The sequence below is a fragment of the Rissa tridactyla genome, chromosome 9 (assembly GCF_028500815.1).
Source record: "Rissa tridactyla isolate bRisTri1 chromosome 9, bRisTri1.patW.cur.20221130, whole genome shotgun sequence".
Lineage (NCBI taxonomy): Eukaryota > Metazoa > Chordata > Aves > Charadriiformes > Laridae > Rissa > Rissa tridactyla.
In genome coordinates, this window is record NC_071474.1 from 3,048,210 (window position 1) to 3,064,586 (window position 16,377).

The 16,377-nt window shown below is 40.6% G+C and overlaps 1 protein-coding gene across 1 annotated transcript in view; it reads left to right on the forward strand.

Annotated features, from left to right (window-relative positions):
• Positions 1-1,135: 1,135 nt before the first annotated feature.
• Positions 1,136-16,377, forward strand: part of MEGF11 (multiple EGF like domains 11) — a 279,625-nt gene continuing 264,383 nt past the window's right edge. The window contains exon 1 of the mRNA XM_054214943.1: positions 1,136-1,326. The gene's annotated coding sequence lies outside the window, so the exon portion shown is untranslated. The remainder of the gene's footprint in view (positions 1,327-16,377) is intronic.

Consider the following 16,377-nt stretch of genomic DNA (forward strand, 5'->3'; position numbering starts at 1 on the left):
CATCATACATTTATAACTTCTGGTACATCTTTCAGGAAGAAAATTGCAACTATGGGGTGCAGTTCGTTCCCTGTCTGATACCTCTCTGGGCATCCAGTGTCACTGACTCACTCTAAAAAGCAGCAGTGGTGCAGTCGATTTGACAATATGAGGGCAGAAGCTTTGGACGGTAGAGGATGCTAGAGAAGAGGTAAATTTTCCATCGTGCTTTTCTCTATTAGCATCCCCTCAGTCTTGCCTGATATCAGCTCTAGCCAGCTTCTCTCCATCCAGGGGCTGCTTTAGGCAGTCAGCGAGCTGCGTCTGTTTTCCTGTGTCTGCATGCTCCTGCAACTGCGTGCGTGCGCGTAACTGCAAACCGAGGCACCTTGAAATGGGTCCAGAAGTTTGCATGATCTCCCGCTAAGCACATCCGTGGAGTCTGATGGGTGTCTGCTCTGGAGATCCCATTCTTTCAGCTGCAGGAGGCAGGGAGACTTGGTTTTTTCCCATCTCCTACCCTACGCTGAGCCACCAAGTGTTTCTGCCTCAGCTATAGAGTTTGCTTCCTCATTCCCACATGCACTGTTCGGGCGGCAACCTTGGGATGCCGGCGCGTCGGTCTGATTCTTTGTCCTTTTAGTCTATTTAAGGTATTTAAATTGACTCGGGCGGAGAAAACACATAAACAAACCCCAAGGCTTCAGGACTAGATCCCCTCTCCCCCGAACAACAAATGGTTAAATAAATAACGACATGTCAAACCAACCATCACCGAACGAATAAGCCAAAAACCAGCGTCAGCGCCGCAGGAAACGGGAAAGTTTCTGCGCTCTGAAGCTGGCCCCGGGGTACCGCGCGTAAATGCAAGAATCCAGGGGGAGCGGAGCGGAGCGCAGCCCCAGCCCGGCGTCTGCGGGAGCCGGGGCTGCACCGGTGCGCCCAGCCCTGCATCCCGGAGCTACAGCCCGAGAGATGCTGCTGTGACTTGGTTCTGCGCTGAGAAATGAACGGCTTCGAGCCCCCACCCCCGTCTCCTCCCTCCCTCCTCCTCCTTCCCCCTCCCCCGGGTCCTGCGGGGAGGCGGGTTTAAGGTGGGTCGTGTGGCCGCGGTAACTTTCCTAACAGAGCCAAAGAGGCGCCCGGAGTCCCCCGCAGCAGCATCGCCTTCCCGTCCTGGGCAGCGGCACCAGCGCGGTGCACCCGTGCGAGCAGCCCCGGTTCGGCCGTTGCAGCCCCGGCTGCCGCTCGTCGCCTCCCGCCGCCGCCTCTCGCAGCGTCGCGCTGCCGCCGCAGCCCCGCGGATCTGACCCCCACGGCGGGGCTCCAGCCCCGGGTCCCGCCGAGGTAGGTGCGAATCGGGACAGGCGCTGGGCGCTGCGGGCGACGGGGCACCGGAGCCCCTGTGACTGCAGCTGCGGCCCCCCACGCCCCGTTTGTTCCTGGTGCTGCTGCTGCGGGGCAAGGAGCTTCCTCTGCACCCTCTGGCTGCAAGGGAGGAAGCCCCCTTCCCTGCTCCTCCTGGAACTGCCCAGGCATCAAGGATGAGGCGGGGGGGAGGCAGCCTTTCTTCAGCCTCCCATTTCTGTCCCTTCCCTCGATCTTTCTTTGGGTTCTTGTTGGTGATTTTGGAAGTGGTGATCTAGGAGATTTGCGCGTGGGTGAGATCTTACGGCTTTATTAGGACTCTCCTCTACCAGCGCTTCCCTCAGAAGCCGCCCCCCCACCGCATGGTTTACTGGGGTGTTGTGTCGGCACGAACTTTCTTCTGGTTGCGGGAGGCAGATTTGGTCCCTTCGTGTCCCCGTCGTCGGGCTGCTGCTCTGCGCGGGCGAGCGGAGTGTCGGGCTGTCGGCTCGCTGCTCGGGTCGTAGTGGCTTCCCTTGCCTGCGCTTAACGGGGCTCCTGATGAAGAGGATCTTTGGTGTGGGGAGAGGCACAAGGGAGAAGTTGTAGGATGCAGAGTGTAAGTGATGCCTCGGTTTCTTAAGGCTGGGAAGTTGGTGGAATCTCACTCTCGCTGGTGCTACTCGCTGCTGCCAAACATTCCCTTCTTTTGCCTAGGAAGGACTCTGGCCACCCAGCCAGGTGGTTCTTAACAAAGGAGAAGTTTGGGAGTGTCAGGATATCAGCTCACAAATTCAAGGCTCAGCTGAGATCCTCAGGTGACGGCACACAGTTCTGATGCCTGTGTTTAATAATATTCATCTGCAAGCACTGGGCATCTGGTTGGCCCAGAGAGGTGGGCAGAGGATTGGAATCTTGTGAAACCAAGACAGTCACATCTCAAAGTATCACAGGAGTCAGAGATTTAGACAAACTCTGTGATCACAGAATACTGTGAAGGCTGGGGTTAGCCCCGCCCTTCCCCCCCAGCAGATAGAAAGTCCAGAGTTAACTAAAAGGAAGTCTACAGTTAGTATTTTTATGATCTCCTGATTTAGAACATAAATATGTAACATACAAATTAACTAGAATGTAGCAGTCTGTCTACCTTCAGTATCCTGTCAAATGGGGGAGACCCCTGCCCCCTGATCATGCGCAGTCTTGTATTTTGGTAATAGAAACCTCAAGTCAGGTGATTGAATGTTATGTCTCTTCATTTCACATTAACAGGGTTAATTAATTCTATAGAGATTTCTTCTGGGATATCCAAGTCTCAGTCTGAATCCTTCCCGTTCTGTTAGACTTCTCTTAGAGTGCAGCTAGAGCTTTTCTGTCCCTCTCTCTGTTTGGACCTTCCTTATATGTCCACTTTGTTATTAAATGGCACAAGTTTTCCTTCCCAGAGTAATGTCTGATGGATGGATTCTTTTAGATGTATTGCCTTGCTTATGGTAGTGCTAAATAAAGGTGAGTAAACCAACTAAATGGTCTCATCATAGGATTTGGTTTTACGTTTATTGCTTTTACAGACTGAGGATCTGGTCTTTCAAAAGCTTATGAGCAAGTTTACATTCATGGGACCTGGCCTGGAGTCTATTAAAGTTAATGTGAGGCATCTGAATTGGCTTTGCCTTAGGACAATAGATACTGAGAAGCACATGTGATAGCTGTTTGCAAAATTAGTTTCAACGCAGGTGCACGAGTTACTTATTTGTCGTTAACAACCTCTGGAGCCTTCTTCAACGTTCAAACTATTGAACTTAGTTTTCTTTCTGCTTCTTGTTAATATCTGAGTAAATTTGTTACAGAATTGAAAAAGTTTTATGGTGAAAGTGTTTCAACATAGGAAAGATTGAAAATGGTCATGTGATGGCTACCTATTGTACAAAATAAAATTTCAGTGCTATCTTTCTTTCCAGTCACTGTCATCTACTTGATAAAATTCCGTAATTTTAGTTAAAAAAAATTATTTGGTTGAGGTAAAATATACAATATTGGAAATGGATTATGTTGCTCCTGTTTTTTACTTATTAAAAAAGCACTAATCTGATCTCCTGTTTTTCCAATTAAAAATGCATTAATAGTCAAAACTATCAAATAGAAGCCAGTGTTCTGTTTTAATAAGTTGCATGTCTGTAAGCATATTTACTATGAATGGGGCATTCAGCCATTTTTACTTTGAATAATCCATCGTGTTTTAAATGCTAGGCAGCAGAATTCATACTTAAGCAAATGCATACAGCAAAACTATAAATCTTTGAAAACAGTTAATTATACTGGAACTGTGAATGTACCTTCAAGTACAGGCTGTATAAACTATTTCTCTGTAGCGTGATCACAATTCTTGCAAACCTTTTATCCTTGTCTGTGAAATCATTTCTAATTCTGTGCTCCTGCAAAGCATGTGTTTGGTTATTGTTTTCAAAACCATGTGGTTTGAGCTACTATTTAAATATAGTATTTATACTACTTTGGTTGTTCAGCTTAAAAAGAGAAGTGCTGTATACCTTTGCATACTAAAAAGCTTCTATATAATTACTACTTTTTGCATTACTGCTGTGCAAATCTCTGGGGCGGGAATTTAAATGGAGACTTTATACAGTTCACAGTTACTTATATAAAAGCTACAAGCTCTTTTTCTTGAAACACAGGGGCTGTAGGCAGTGGGGAGTGTGAAGGTATGGTGCCTGCACTAGTCTTTACATTTTAAATATTGCAACATATATGCTTGCTGTTGGCCTTCATGTACTTCCAGGTGCATAGAGAGTGTGTGGTGGGTTTTATCCATTTGTACCACTTTGGATTTGAATTACCTATTTACACACTTGGTTTTTATTGTCATTTTATGCAAATATGTCAATTCTGGTTGCGTCTAGCAGAGCTGGGAGGTGTGGGGTTACTTACACTGCCCCTCTCTCCCTTGCATATCTGTGGAAAGGAAACTGTGACATTGCAGAAGTCAGAGTCCTGTTCCAATTCAAAACTGAAGACGCTGGGAATTTCTCCGCTGATGGTGATGGACTTTAGACCATGCTATAGCTGCAGGTAGGATTCAGATCTCACAGTCATCTTAGGTTCTCTAGGATATCCTACGTGGTCTCTACTTGCTGGTCCACTAGCATTCAGTTGTCCTGTGAGACATACGTCGTATCTGGTGCCCTATACAGATATCTTGGTTTTCCTAGGGTGTCTCAAATAGCACTTGGCATCCATGTTTAGGCAACCGAGTCCTTCCCTGACTGTCTCACATGTTACTAAAAATGATTAATATGTAAAACCTGGGATCAAGAAAATAGTTACAATTACCATAGTGAATAAATGAGTTACCCCTAGAAAGGGTTGTTCAGATGTTAATGGAAAAGATGAAAAAAATCCAACCTCATTGTTCTGTACTGTGCAGGCTGACCGTGCTGCAGTAGCGATTGGTACTTTTTGCACAAAACTGATTGAAACCTCAGTGAGGAAGTTCTGTATGTTAAAGAAAGAGAGATGAAAAAGCTTATGGAAAATTAAAAGAGCTACTCTCAAAGGAGACAAATCCCAGATAGAATCGTTTTTAAGGATTGCCAGATGAATTCTGCCGTATGATACTTCTCTGTGATTCCTTTGAGTGATGTACAATTGGTGTATGCATACACAGAGGAGGAATTTTGTTTAAGAATTGCAAAATGTGATCCTTACCTTAGGAATTAAAGATTACGTACCAAATTCATGAAGAGACAATATTCCACACCCTTGTGAAGATCAGACTCAGTAGTGGGCTGCAGCCCAGAGAATCTAAGGTATTCGGTCAGGGTGTTCAAAGACAAGTCCAGAATTCTCTAAGATAAGTGTGTTTACAAACACTTGTATGTGAACAGTAGCGCTGAGCCCTTCAGGCTGTTTCTCCTGTCTGGCTGCTGCTCTAAAGGGAAAGTATTAAAATTTGTATGAAAGCTTCTTTCTGAGAGAGGGAGAGAGATATAAGATGAAGGTCACCCCTTAGCCTGCTCACAGAAATGCAGCAGGAAAGAAGAGCACATCCATTTGCACCAGATTGCAAACAAGACTAGAACTGGTAGGCCTAACTTGCCTTCGCAGTAAAAACTGGCGCTGAGAATTTCTCCTAGTAACAGCCGGACTATAAAGGCTAATGAATGAATAGGCATGAGCCTGAAATCAGATTCAGTGCTAGAGATACGCTTTGCCTGGAAGGGGAGTTAGATACAGTAGCCAAGTGAGAATAGTTCTGTGCCCTAACTTCACATACTTAATCCTCTAGGTGTTTCAACCCAACACATTTTATGAGCACTAATAGTCACTCTGAAGAACACTTGAAAGAGTTAAAAAGGCACCAGAGGACTGCCAGAATATGGCAGTTTAGTGGTTAGCCAAGTCTGAAATTTGTGAACAAATCTTTTATTTTTTTAATTAAATATTTTAATTTAGCTGGTAGATATGAGTAGAAATGGGTCTAGGTTGTCTTAAGTTCAGATATGCAGCCGAAGTTTTCTTTAACCTTTTGTCTTGGATGCCTTGTTAAGAACTAGACTTTTGTTAACCTCCTTTTTTTATCACAAGTCTTATGGCACATGATTTCTTGCGAGGTTTATGGAGTGTCATGAACACATGCAAATCTGCTTTCTCTGGAACAAAGAAGGTAGGAAAAAGCTATAGCAATACTATGAAGGGGAGTCTTGGAATTCACAGTTACCTCCTTAAGGGACCAAACCAGGAAGGTAAATGAAAAGCTCCAAATCTCTTCAGTTAGAGGATGTAACCTATTTCTATAGATTGTATGGCTAGATAAGGTCATTTGGGAGCATATTCTACTTTTTCATAGGATTTGAGTCTTTAATACTCACATCTGTTTTTGAGGCAAATAATTGAATAGTAAAAACTGCCATTTGACGCAGCCATTTTAAGAGCCTTTAAAGGTTTTTAGAAGGTTTGGTACAGATTTTTCTCCCCTTTTTTTTTACCAGTGTAAAACATGGAAATACACTGATATAAAGCCAGTGTAAGCATGTGGAGAATCAAATTCTTTATCATGCTTTTATAATCTACCAAGTGAGGGAAGCATGGATGATTTGTAAGTAGTCGACTGGCATATGGTACCATTATGATAACATCATGTTCACAGCACTTTCCAGATTGATATACAACCTTTCTAAAATAAGCTCAGTAGAAAAAGAAAAAAGAATGTAAAGTCATTTAGCAGCCAACATGCTTTTGGTAGCAGCATAGGACACTGGTAGGTGACTTCACTGACACTCGGTTTGTCAAATGAGTTGTGCATCATAGTCTAGTACCTACTTGACAGGCAGTCACTCCAGAAAACTGCCGTTGCACTTTGTACGCTGGGGTCTGATTCGTGCTTTCTTAATTCACAGTGAAATGCTGCGTTCATTTTCATTCCATGCAGTCTTGGCGAAGTCATGGGGGTTAGCACAAGGTATAGAATTTGTTTCTCAGGAGGAAGTCCAGTATTAAGCCCTTTGTTAGCAGTATAAGGAGAAAGGCTGGGGTTATCTGGGGATGGAGACTGAATTATACTCTACTTCTGGATGGAAATATCCAGACTGAGATTGAAACTGTCTCATTGACATGCTGTGTCATTTATGGTTCTCAAGGAATGGTAAAATCATAAATATTCTTAGAAGCAGGAGCCTTGACAAGACAAACTATGGCAATGTTTCAGTATTCAAAGGAGTTTTATCTACTTGCCTCAGCTAGCTTAATTCTATTAAAGAATTAAAACAATGATGCTTTATATGTCATTATTATAGCATAAATTATACTTTTGTTTGCCTTCATTTAAATGTAAAAGCTGTAAATATCACTTTAAAGAAGTGCTGGCTGATTAATTTGAAATCGTATTAACTTCTCTGTGTTAAAATGGATAAGGCAAATCAAAACCATTAAAGTTATAACACCTACCATTTCTCAAACTTAGTAAAAATGTCCAGTGCAGTGATGTTCTTCATCCCTTCTCCTCTTCTAATTTCCTTTTTCTGCATATTTCAGGTAGGCATTTTATCAACCAAACAGGGCCAATCAGTTATTTTACAGATACAATTCAAGCATTGGAAAATTTACTTCTCGGTGTTATTATGCATTGCCTTCTACAAAACACCGTGTGACTAGTCATGCACTGAAATGCCAGGGAAAGAGGAGTTTTATACCAGTGTTTCTTTGCAAAGGGATTAGCAGACCTTTGAAGGCTTGTTCTTGCAGATGGTATCACCTTTAGGATGAATTGCCTTCTAGATATGATGCCTGCCCCCTTCCTTCAAGGAAGTCAAGGTGTAGTCCTAGGTAGGCTGGCTAGCCCTCAAGATGCACTAGCAGACCAGACCAGGCATTTAACTTTATTTAAATCTGGTGAGATGAATCCCTCCCTTTCATAATGATGTCTAGTTCCCATTTTCCTTGTAAAGAAAGGCAAACAGATTAAACAGTTTATTGTAAATAAATGAATGAACAAATTTGAAAATTATAATTTTTAACTGAGCTTTAGTTTAGGTGTGATGGGTTTTGATAGCTATAGTGTTAAAGCAGGACAGAGCTGTGCATGTATCTTATACAGAGTGTAGAGTGACATTCTTGCTGTTTTACTGTAAGCTTTTCCTGGATGAGGATTTTTGTATGTAGCCCTAACTATTACTGGGTAATGTTACCACAGAAAATATCATTATACTTAGTTATGTAGAAATTTGTTTTGAGGAGCAAAGTACAGTAACTGCAGTCACTGACTACAACTACTAATAATCACTTTTCCAGAAGACTGCAAAAATCTTGAATAATAAGTACTCCAACAAATCAGTCTTCTTTAGTGGTGGGAAGTGTAAATTACAGTGAGAAGTTCTTTTGGTTTGGAGTCTTTGGTGCCATTATAGCTGTCATTAATTATATATTAAGTGTTTGAAAGGAAAGACATCAGTAGCCCATAGGATGTATTTGCATAGTAATTGAGGATTGATTAGATGCAGTCTCTGCAGTGAGGGCTACTGGGAATAGTCACAGAAATTACAAGAGTGGTAAATTACATTTACAAAATATTCATTTATAGTAAATAATGATGGTCAAATATACAAAAAGATTTGTATGCTGCAAATGGCAGGAGACTCATTTGCATGGTACTGGGTGTTGCAGGAGAGGATCCATCCATTTGGTACCTAGCACTGGATTATAAACTCTTCAGGGCAGGACTTGATTTATGTAAACCAAGGTCTGTTGAATGACAAAATACCATCTGCCATGTGTGGTCAGAAGATAGCGAAGTATCAGTTAACAAACGAATGCAGTGGGCACTCTTAACAGTTGAGGCAGCTGCTACGTCCATTCCAATCCACAGGAATTTTGGAAAGTTTTATATTTCTTAATCTTTCTTTTTGATTTATATTGTACTACTTTGGCTGATAAAGATGTAATTGAAACTTATTTCTCAAAATATGTTCCCTACGATTGTTTGTGGATGATCTGAGTGCAGCCTGGAAACTGAGCTTGTTCCTCTTGCTCTGATTTGTAAAATGCAAAAAATGTGGGATCTCTGAATAAGGAGCAAACAATGTTAAACAAGAAAGGTCATGGAAAATAGCTTGGCAGGCAGAGGTGTGTGGATAGGAATAATACAGAAAGTCACTTTTAAATATAGAAAAGAGCAAGTAAAAGAAACACAATTGGGAAGAGGAGACAAAAAGACAACTAAATAAAATTCAGCCACAGATAAAAAGCTCACCCAGAAATTTTTGAATTAAATGAGAATGGTAAAGTGAGGAATCGGATCTGTGTATGGTGTGCAAAATCCTTTTGCTTGACAAAGAGAGAGAGAGTCAAAGAGAAATAGTTAGCAGGATGCTGCTGCACTGATTAAGGTCAAGCATTTAACGCTGATGGTTTCTAGATAATCCAGACGTCCTCCCCATTATTTTTTTTAGCAGCTATTTTTTCCCTGCTCTCTTATTTTCCTGCAGGTCTTTCTTTTGTTTTGTCCTCTCTAGCGTTCTTTTAGACTTTGTTTAAGGATTAAGTTTTCCACTTGAAGGGCAGCTTGATAGAACATTAAGCAGAGGACAACTTTAGGGTCTGTGTTCTCCATGTAGTAGAGAGCTAAGTTTAGGTTGTTTGTTCTGTATGCAGGCATTCAAAAAACAGAAGACCTACTTAAAATAATGTACACTGGAAGCAGATTCGTAGTTCTGTTGACTTTTGTAAAAGAAACATGTTTGCACAGGTACTCTAGAATGAAATAGACTCTGACTTTTGTACATAGCCGATGTGCAGACTACTGAAGGTGAAAGCAAATGTGTATTCTGACCTTGCAAAAGTGCTGTTGTGGTGTAAATTTTAGTAATATAGCACACTGTATTTATCTGACAGGATGCATAAATGTTGTTAGGATTTGATTGTTCTGTCCTGCTGTGTTGTGCATGAAGCAGCACCCAGAAAGGTGAAGGACTGGTGTCTCAATGCTACTTTTCCACTTCATAATGGAATATGGCCTAAGTTTGGCCATTGTAAGTTCAACAGACCCTGCTGTCTGTGCACTCCTGCTCCACTGCGGACTGCTACTGCGTGCTTGATATTCTCCAAATTTGTCTGTGTCTGGCTGCAGCAATGCAATCCCCAGCTGCCTTTCGGTTGTGGCTTTCCAGGTGGTTTTTTTTTTTTTTTAGGATATGGTGGTCAACAGACACCTCATTGGTGTTTGGAATAATAGGAGTTTGGGAGTTTGCTGGTGACAGCACCAAAGAGAATTAAGTAGAGAAAGGAATTCAACTTAATTCTGGAAGAGAAAGTAGTACAAAAGGAGGACGTAGAACTCTGAAAGGACAGTATTTGGGTATGTAGATGTATCTTTAGGCACTTAGGCGTTTCAAAAAGCTAGGAATGTGATCATACAAAACAAGTATGTAATCTTACAAAACTCTAAGGGTGTGGAGTCTCCATCCTTGGTGCCCAGACGCTGTCCTGGGAAGCTGGCTCAAGGTGGCCCAGCTTGAGTAGGGGGGTTGGAGCAGATGACATCCAGGGGCCTCTTCCAGCCTCAACCATTCTCTGATTGTGTGAAACTGAGATGAATTAAATACTTAACAGTTGTCACTGAAAAGTGAACAAACCTACCCAGTACTTCCGTGGATGCTAAAATCACTAGAAGACATTACTAGAGTTCTTGCTAATGTTTCTGTGTTGTTTTGGTTTTTCTTCATTTTTTTTTTGTCATTGCTAGCAGCACCATACGTTTGTTAGCACTGGATTTACTTCACTGAACCCATTTAGGAACATTGACTTTCTTTACAAAAAGGTTACTTTTTTCATGTAGAAGTGGCTCTTTTCCACGTTCTGGGGTGCTTGCATACCACTTGTTTATTACATTGCGTGGGGAAAACTAAAAAAGTAATATAAATTCTTAACTCTTGCATTAGAGTTCTGGAGAAGAAATTGTGTAAATCAGTATGCATAAAAATATCACTGTTAGGAGGCTGTGTGGTAAATTATAAGCTTGACTCCTTGTGTGTGAGGGTTAGTACATCTGCTCTCATGAATCATTCTGGTTATCAGTGTGAAGAACGCAGCCTTAAAAAGTTATGTCACTTCAGGTAAAATCTTAAGCCACAGTGAGAAAGATCTTGTGAGCAGGTATGATCCCCATTTAGAACATCTGATCCACTCAGAGCGAGCGGTGCTTGAGCGTGTTTGCATTTCTTACTGAAACCCCAGCTGCTAGTCAGACTTTCTTTCTTTGCAGCTATCATCTTGGACATCTGTGTATGAATTAAAAGAAGTCTTGTGTGGCATGTTGCCTGTCATAGAAAAAAAGACATATACTTTTGATTACAAGTATTTCTTGCATTAGCGTAATAGCTTGTTATTCATTATGTAGGAATACATAATGGACAAAGAATTCTCATCTAGCTAAAACTAGCTATTCAAAGGCATCAGATACTAGGCTGTTTGGAAATAGGATAAGGTGGTCTTCATCCCATTCTCCTTCATACTGTAATGTTCTTTTTTTAATTGTACACAAGACTTAAATCTAAATCTATACAGTGTATGCCAAAAATATGATGTAGCCTTTGTTGCTCACTAGTGTATTGTGACATGCATTCACAAATTTGCTGTATGAAGGACATCACTTTTTATTGTTTTCAGCCTCTCTCAGAGCTGAATTTCAAATCTGAACTCAAACTAAGTCCACAGTGATGGAAAGTGCTAGCAGTGGGGATATTCAACTGCGCTGAGTCTTGCTGTTCTTTTGAAGATGAGGCTTTCATCAGAGATATGTAGGACAGTAAGTTTTTTAGGACAAACAGTTTGGATGTCTTTACATAATATATAGGCCTTCATTCTGCTTGGGACCTTTGAGCACTTTAGTAAATTTGATATTAAGTAATAAATGTTACGGTTACTGTTGTTTATTGGATAAATCTACTGCCAGAAAAAGAGATGTGTTGCAGAATGAGGAAGGGTGAAGCCTGTTCTTGGCTTTGTCAAAGATTGCCTCTAATATCAGTGCCTTCTATTTTCTGTGAATACTAATGCTCCTGATATTTTTTAAATCTTAATATATTTGTAGAGTGCTCCAAGATCCTGCGCAAAGTTCTTGTCAGTACTGTATGCATCCCTGGGCAAATTAGTCTTGCATTAGTTAAAGGTGATGGAACAGCTCCTTTTGGATGTCATCTCTAAGCACGTGGAAGGAAAAGAAGGTTATTGCAAGTGGTCAACATGGATTCACCAAGGGGAAATCATGCTTGACCAATGTGGTAGCCTTCTGTGATGGCATGGCTGACTGGGTAGATGAGGGGAGGGCAGTGGATGTTGTCTACCTTGACTTTAGCAAGGCTTTTGACGCTGTCTCCCATAACATCCTCGTAGGTGAGCTTAGGAAGTGTGGGTTAGGTGAGTGGACAGTGAGGTGGATTGAGAACTGGCTGAACGGCATTGCTCAGAGGGTTGTGATCAGTGGTGCAGGGTGTAGTTAGCGGTGTTCCCCAGGGGTCAGTACTGCGTCCGCTCTTGTTCAACATATTCATCAATGACCTGGACGAGGGGACAGATTGTACCCTCAGCAAGTTTGCTCATGATAGAAAACTGGGAGGAGTGGCTGATACACCAGAAGGCTGTGCTGCCTTCTGTAATACATGTAAATTCTGTTAAAGTCACATTTAGATCTATGTTCCCTTAGTCAAGCCACTTCCTCAAGATATAGCTCTGCTAATCAATATCGAAATAGAAAGAAATTGAACATGCAAATGATGAGGCACTCCTTGGGTTTCTTCACTTACTCCCTAAAGCTTCATGTCAAATACAGTAGACAAATCTTCACGTCTAAATAATTCATCTGCAAATGGTGGGAACAAGAGCAGGGGGGAGGAAAGTTGTTCCATGCTAAAATACAATAATGCATTAAAATTAATCAATTTCCTCCTGCTGGGGAACAATCATTTAGAAAACATTTTAATTACCAAAACTGAATAATGGGATCAGTGTTTTTGAGAAAGTTGGATTCACCCTACTGAGCGCTGGAGAATCCTCTTCACAGGAGCCCGTAAAAACATTGCTGTTTTCAAGTTGCTACTTTCAATCACAATACTTCTGGGGAGGAATCTGATTTTTTCACAGCAGCTTTTAAGGAAAACGTGGAGTGGACGGCAGGCATGTGTTAACTATTCTGTGCCCGGAGCACAGCTTTGCATATACTCTAGCATTTCTTTTTCCTTTTTCTTTTGGATGAGAATTTATTGTGCATTACCTAACACATATCTGAAGTCAAATTTTCAAGCCAAAGTGTTTGGCTGCAACAACGGACCATGTTGTAATGTAATGTTGTAAAAATAGCATTCTTGTGTCTATATTCAGCTTAGCAATAATAGAAACTTGCAGAAATAAGACAGCCTGGTCCATTGTCTTGGCTAGAAGTGATGTTCAAGGAGGATGTTTATGGCTATTAAAGTAGATATAATGACTTTGACTTTCAGAATTTGCCATGGAAGAGCCTTTTTCCCTCTTTGATGCATGAGGGTCTTGGTCTCTAGTGCTGGTTTCGTGGGCATTTTTCAGAGATCTGAATGTTAATCAGAAAAAAGACTCACTAATTGTGGAGCATATGGTGACCCCCAAGGAATAGCCACTACCTGGCCATCTGGGAAAGTTGTAGGAGCCTGTAATAAAAAATTGTAGCAGTTTCTTCACATATATGGGATATATTTTAGTCTAAAACAGTTTATGTCACTTCTAAATTTTTTTTCTCCTATTAAGCTGTGGAAGCTTTGCTTTCTCATAAACATGGCATGGCAGGCACGTAGTCATGTCTACTAATTTTCCTTAAGTTTCTGGGGGTGATGGATAACACTCATGCAGAGATGTGGCTGATACTGTTTAATATCTGAATCCTAACTGCAAAGCCCTCTCGTAAGTCCTGCAACTGAGGTGATGTAAAGGGTCTCTATAAGAATACATTTCACAGGAAGATGACAGAAAATTTTGTATACTGTATAGTTATACTGAGGACAAGTGAGAACTGGCATTAGAGTATGTATTAGTCATGGGAGAGAAGCTATTGTTTTGCAAAGATGTAACTTTTCTTTAACAACCCTGAACATGGGGCAGCAAAATAGTTAGTTAGATGGCTACCTGCGTACCTGCTGAAGGTTTAGTCATATCAAACTTTAAAGATAAGCATACACTTAACAACTTTGCTGGAGCTGCCCTGCATGAATTTCAGGAGAATCTCCATTGACTGGGGTCTTCAGTGTATGCTTAGAGCAAGCTTGTTTCTCAATACTTTGCTGAATCAGGATATGAAGTTTGCAAAGAAAATTAAAATAAATTCACTGAGAATGATGTAAATCTTTATGTGCGCAGTAGGGCACACAAGCAAAGCTGAATATCCTAGTAATAAAAGTACCTTGTAACTTGTGGAATGAACAAAGTTCCCAAAATGGTTATTACATGCCGTATTTTCTGTTTTGGTTTATTGAAATAGAATTACTGAGAATTAAGTTGTATAAAAGGCATTTTCTTTTTTATTTTCATAATTATTCTGTCACCCACATAAAACCTTTTCTCTATCTTGAAATAGTCTTAGTTGGTACTGAAAATTGCTGTAGGATAAGTAAAACCAGTCTAATTGAGATTCATAAATCCACTTTTTAACAAGTACAATTAGGAATAGTTATTAGACACCAGCTGGAAAACATTAGGGATAAAAATCTACCATAGGAGGTTCTTTATGTGTTTGAAACATTGTTTGATACCAAAACCTAAATTAGATCACCAGAGAAATGAACCTGCTATTTAAAATCTAATTTGTACACAGAAAGTTAATTCTGAATATTCCTATTGATAAAAATTTTATTATTAAGTCTTGTTAAACTGCCTGTTTTTAATGGAAGTCTGACTTTTACAATGCTTTTCCTATAATTAAAATATGAGAAATAGCAACTTGATTATATTGAATGCATTTGTGTCCAGTGGCTGTGTAATAAACTTTGGTGCTAGTCAATTCTATTCTCTATTATGATTTTTGAAAGTATAGAGGTTTATTGGGCCTAATTCCAATTTAATTCAATTCAAAGGAATTGTTTAGTTAGTGCTTTTTGGATTAACATTTTAGGAACCTAAGCACAGACTTTCAAACATATTAGCATACAACTTGACACCTGGGGAGATAAGAAAGAAGTAATTCACCGAGACTATCTCCCACTAAAGGAGCGCTATACCAGAATGTAACAACATAGAAATGGCTGCGTTGGGTCAGATCAAAAATTCTTCTAGTCCAGTATTCAGTCTTCAGCTCTAGCGCGTAGCAGTGGCAAGCCCACAGCAATACTGCCCTGAATATTCTCCTAGTTTGGTTTTCCTGGGATCTTTCTACAGTTGGTGCAGAGAAAGAGAGGCTGCTCTAGTGGCCGAGTTAGAAGAGAAGAGTAGCTTTGATATTGTGTGTAATCCTGCGGGACAGCCCTTTTAAACTGCAGTTTGCCTTTGTGTATTCCCTTTTTACTAGCATGACTTTCACCATCACCACAACATCTAAGACTCAAGTTTTTATTCAGTTTAAAAAAAACAAACAAACAAACAAAAACCCCAAAACCCAAAACAACAAAAAAACTTTGGAGAAAATTTATTTATTGACTCATTAGAATTTATTAATATTTTTCATTATTGTACCAAGGAAACCATTCAAACAAATAATTTATGTTAGCTATGTATAATTCTCAATCACTGCTCAATAGAGGAAATTATGACATGGGGAAAATTCTTCCTCAAACTTTTGGTTGAGTTTTCATATTACTCCTGTTGAAATTCAGGCTTTATTTTGGAAGTGCCTTTGCAACAAAGAGAGAATGCTTTTAGCATAGTTGAACTGAATGTCTTAAACCAGCATCTCATCAGTCAACTTTGAATTTTTTCTTCTTATTTGTGGTTAATTGTATTTCCCGCCTGAAAAATTGGACAAATCAATGTAAATGAAAGATTTTTTTTTTTCCCCCTTTTTTAGGATAAATAGATAAACGCTGTTAGCCATAATAAGCCATCTGCGAACAATACAAATCAAGGATGTAAATTCACTGCAGTCAGATGTTTTACACCATTGATAAATTTGACACATTTATTACTCATCTAATTAAATTGTGCACGTAGAGCAGGCAGGAATGTAACAATGTATGGAGATGTCTAATGCATATTTAGTACACTTCTGATGACGATCAGCTAGTTTACATCACACTGTGTTGATTTGTTATGATCAAACAAAACACATTCAATAGAAAAGAAAATGATTGAGCCAAATTCTGTTCTACATAAATTTGAGTTTAAATTTGAGTAAACTCAATGGTTTTACTGGGATCATATGGGTGAAAATAGCAGGAAAAGAGGTCAGGAGCTGTCAGGTGCAGGAGCTGTCAGGTGCTCTCTTCTGCAGCACTTGTTGGGCCAGCAGATGCTGGCATTGAAGCTGATGCAGTGTCAGGGAAGTGGCGCACAGGCAAGTGAGGCTCTGTCTTTGGGACACCCTATAGCCAC